Here is a 5,227-nt window from a genome sequence, read left to right as displayed (position 1 = left end):
CTATGTCAACTTGAGAAGTTTGCTGTGTGTAGTTGCTCCATCGTGTCCAACACTTTATGACAGCATGGCCTGATGACCTCTGGGACTACAGCCCGCCAGGCTCCTCTGTCCATGGGGATTCTCTAAGTAAGAATACTGGAGTGGTATGACATGCCTTCTTCCAGGGATCTTCCTGACCATGGATGGAGCCCAGGTCTCCTGTACTGCAGGCAGCCTTACTGTCTGAGCTGCCAGCTCTTAATAAAATGGATCTTGAAGTATACAGAAGATGAGTGATTTGTCTACTTTTGTTTCCTGCAACAGTGTTTTGTTTTATTTTTCCCAGCTAACATATAAGTCCCATTTCTATTTACCTGAACGCTATGTAGAATGGAAGTTCTCTCTAAAAGAAAGACATTAACACAAAGGGAACTTTTATCTGGAATAGCAGTTAAGATTTTGTCCAGTTGTCAGTTTATCCAAAATACCAGAGGCTGGCTATTTGTTTTTAATTATAATATTTACCTCAGAAAGAACAAATGGCTGGCCAGTTTCTGCCATGTTCGATACTCAATGAAAAGTAACTTCAGGTCAGTTGGCGTACCCATGTAGCCCCAGTGGAACTGATTTAAAGGAGTGGGGATTGGTGTTGTTCAGATAATTAGATATAGTATAAGTCAGAATGTGGAGAGGGAGATAAAAATGGTGAGAATGAAATTAGGAAGCCATAAGGAGGAAGATGGTACTTTCATCTAGGAAAAGTAAGTAACAATTCATCAAGGAGGGGAATTTCTTTTGTACCTTTGAAGAAGGATTAGGTGCTTGTGTACAATGTAAGAATATTTGATTTGTAAGTTCTCCTTAAAGCATTTATATCTGTCATGATCAGAGAGTACAGTTAAGAAACTGAACTCCTCTAGTGAAGTTAAGAATACTATGGTAAAAAGTATACTCAAGTGGCAGGTTCAGAGCGTTGTCTCTAGTTCTGTCCTATTCAGCCTTTTAGTCAGTGACTCAATTATCACATTATCTGAGGACAGGAAACTGTGAGGGCTAGTGTATGTGGAAGAAAAGACCAAACATCCAGTCCTTTCCTTCTAATAGGGTAACAATTGAAAGGAAATGCATCCACAGTTCTGTGAAAATGAAAGTCGCTCAGTCATGTCTGACTTGTTTCTCAATGGACTATACAGTCCATGGAATTCTCCAGGCCAGAATACTGGAGTGGGTAGCCTTTCCCTTCTCCAGGGAATCTTCCCAACCCAGGGATCAAACCCAGACCTCCCACATTGCATGCAGATTTTTTACCTGCTGAGCCACAAAAGAAGCCCCACAGTTCTAGCTCTGTAATTATGTCCAAATAATTAGTGTATGAGGGTTTGGGTGGGAAGAAAAGACCTCATTGGTTTTAGTTCACTGTATGCTGTGAAAGCAGCCTCAAAATTCACTGGATTTTTTCTCTGCACGTGTAAAAGTGTTTCATTGAAGAAACACCTAACTAAGCCCTGTTGGATGCAAAGTTGGACAGTAGTGAAGAACACACATGTGGACTTTGTAAATTAGGACTTAAATTTTAATAGAAAAACAGAAATGAGGTAAATTTCAAAGTTAAATGTTGTACCATAATTGGGACATGTGTCAAGAGGGAAAAGCACAGAATGCCATATGTCCACATAACAAGGAGACCTGAGATGTGTCAAAATCACAACAGGCTGCATTGTGGAAGTGGTTTTTACTGAGATGTGAAAGATGTCGGAGAACTAATGAGGTAAAAGAACGAGGGTATCCAGGGAAAAGAAATGGCATTGATAAACAGCTTTAGCCATAAGTGAGAATATAGAGTGAGAAGAACAGACATGAAGGATTGGTCAAGGTCTATTTCATTTCCTGTATCTCTCACATCCTTTGTGTCTTTTCAACTGGCAGAGTCCTCTTTGATTTTTAGTGTCATGATATTCCCAGTTCTTTCTGCTCTCCTTCTTATTCTCTACCAGCACCAACAGCCACAACTCCTCAATCCACATTTTAAAGTTTCTCTTTTCCAATTCTGGACATTTGGCTCTCTTGGACTAAATGTTCTTGGTTTCCTGTTGCTTTGTAGAACGAAGACAAACTCTCCAAATTGGCATATTTGATTCTCCCAAATGCATAAAAATCCATACAAGTATTTCTCCATTCTAACCCTACAATAATATATACAGTATATCATGGGAGCATAATCAGGAGAGATACAACATGAATGGTAAAAAGTGAACATTTCTTGTGTTTTTGTCAGACTTGATTATTCACTGATACCTTATAATGCTATATGTATTAATATCTCAGTTGCCTTGATCTAGCATGTCGGAGATCCTTACTTCATAAGCTAAGCCTAAATGAATCGACAGATATACTGTTCTCCTATTTTTCCACATCAATATCCCATCAACCTTTCAAAGCTCCATCATAAACCCATCCCATTTGCATCACTCCTATGACACATTCAGATTGCTCCTAGCTTTACCTCAATCTACTCTAGCAACGTGTTGGCATCATGTCTTATTCTTCTTCACTCTACCATGCAATATAGTAATTTGTGTGTTTATGTCACTCTCTCCCTCTCCACAAGTGGAGGGCCTGCTTCTGGAAAATAGAGACTTTTTCAAACCTCAGTTTAAGTCCTCACGGTATCCATGACATCTGACTTACGAATCTATAAGGTCAGTAAACTTCAAAAGTTCTTCATTTGTTTGTTTCCCTTCAGTAACCACTGCTACTATTCCTGATATAGCAGAGCCATTTCTTCAAATGTAATCTTACATGGAAATCTGTAAAAGAGGGGAAAATCAAAGCTTTCTGGATGGCAAGGGAGTGATTGTTAAATCCTGTCCAAATATCCCCTCCTTGGGTATTCCTGACTGACTCTATAGAATATCTATGGCTCTGTTCAATATTGTCTGAAATGTAGAATATTCACTTTTTTTTTCTGGTTTTTTTTCCATTTATTTTTATTAGTTGGAGGCTAATTACTTTACATCATTACAGTAGTTTTTGTCATACATTGAAATGAATTAGCCATGGATTTACATGTATTCCCCATCCCGGTCCCCCCTCCCACCTCCCTCTCCACCCAATCCCTCTGGGAGATCACCAGCCCAGGTTGGGTGCATGAGACAAGTGCTCGGGCCTGGTGCACTGGAATATTCACTTTTTATGTCATTGTAAAGTAAGGACAGCATACTCAATGTTGCCACCTCTGTTCTTGATGTAAAGTCCTAAATTCATGCTTGAAATAAATTTTATAAGAGACAAATACATAAGATGTGTGTGGTCTATTGGTGAGTGTATGTTTCCTCCAATTGCATTGTCCCCCTTATTGCCAAATTTTCCCTCAAATAAATACCATCCTCTCTGCTGGAAATATCTAGACATTGAAGGAAAGAAAGGTAAGCAAGTAACACAATAGAATTAGATATTTTGGGCAGTAAATTACTTAGAAAGTGCTTACAAGGTTTTTTTCAAGGTCTTTTACCTTTTGGAAGAAGAAAGTGAAAATACAAGAAAGCTGACACTTCACATGCATGAAGGAGCCAACGAGGTATTGATAGATTGCTTTGGGGCAGAGTATTCTGTCATGTTCTGAAAGGTTTGGGCCATCCCAGGTAGAGGCATTGGCAGGACTCAGTAAATGATAATCCTGGCTATGAGGGAAGAGGTTGGTTTTGGTGGACAGTGTTCCTGTATGTGGGTGAAAGGTGTCTTTGTCTAAAAGAAGATAATTTGGCTGGATTCTGCCCTGAAGAGTTGCCAGGCTTTGTTCATCTCTAGAACAACATCTCTAGTAATATCTCTAGTAACAACATCTCTAGTAACATCTTTGATAACAATACAGTACTCCTAATATAAAGGACAATTTAAGGAAATAGGGGAGAGAAGAAAAAATGGAAATAAAAGGGAATATGAGATATTTGATCTTATTATATATTATATATATATATATATATATATATACAGTGTTCTAACATCTTTTCATCCTTCACTACCCAAGTCCTTGACTCACTTTCCTTTTGCTGCTCTTCCTTCCTTCTGTCTTTCTCTTCCTTCTCTCTTATTCATCCCCCTTTCCCTTCTATCTTTTGATTTCCCATATTTTGTTTACTAGGAATTACTGGTAAAGCCCTAAAGATGCTGCACAACCAGGGCAGCAAAACCACTGACTTCTTAGGAGAGCCAGTCAAGAGATTGGCCCTCTTCCCAGGTTGTTTCAAGGCTGTTGAACAAGCTGAGCAACCCTAATCCAGTCACACTGCTCCAGTCTCAGTAGAGACTCAGTCTATTTGGAGGATTTTATAATTCTGGGACCTACTAGATCATGTTTGACAGGCCAAATAATTACTGACTAGGATAGTTACTCCGAAAGGAAGAAAGAGTGGTATCTCACTTCTCAGATAAATGTGTTTTTGAATCCAGCTTTCTGATCAGTTGGACAATTGTCCAGAGCCCCCAAGCAGGGGACAGATGCACACCAGTATTTCTGCCATTCAATTGTTCAGAGTGTTTATGATACATGGGTTTCCTGTGGGTCAGCTAGTAGGCAGCTGACGGTGAGCTACTTAATTTTCTCCAGATGGTGCTTGCAGAGTGAGGGAGACAGAGAGGCTCTGGTGATGACTGCAGGTGGTGAGCTGTGGGTACCAGAACATTTCCCCTGATTAAAAAGGAAACTATGGCATTGGGGATCCCCAACTTGTGAAAGTCTGGGATAATCACAAGGATCCCCCATAAGAGAAACACTTGTCAGTCAGGGGGAATTTCAGCTCAGTCCGTCTGGACCAAGAGAAGGCTACAACAGCACCATGTAAATCAGTGATATCAGAAATTTCCCATCTTGTTACCATCTACCGTGTTCCAACATCCCCAAGGAATGAAGATCCAGAGAGAGAGAGAGGAAACCTTGCAGAAATGGACACATCGATGCTTCCTGGTAGGTCCCCTGGGCCTCAGCAGGGGAGAGGGAAACATTGAATAGGCTGAATATGAGATGGACTTGACACTTGACTGACCTGGCCTTGTGAAACCCAGAGTGACAGAATGTATGGAATGGTTGCAAGGTGATGCAGAAAATGAGGATGCAGTGGAGTGTGGATGAAGACAGCCACTGGAGGATGGAGCCAGTTCACGTTTGTATCTGCTATGGTCTCAAACTTTGTGTCCCCCAGGAATTTCATATGATGAAATCCTGATTCCCATGGTTATAGCATCCATAGGT

Source organism: Odocoileus virginianus, chromosome 27, assembly GCF_023699985.2.
Source record: "Odocoileus virginianus isolate 20LAN1187 ecotype Illinois chromosome 27, Ovbor_1.2, whole genome shotgun sequence".
NCBI lineage: Eukaryota > Metazoa > Chordata > Mammalia > Artiodactyla > Cervidae > Odocoileus > Odocoileus virginianus.
The sequence above is the reverse complement of the archived record's forward strand: the minus strand, read 5'-3'. Positions refer to the sequence as shown.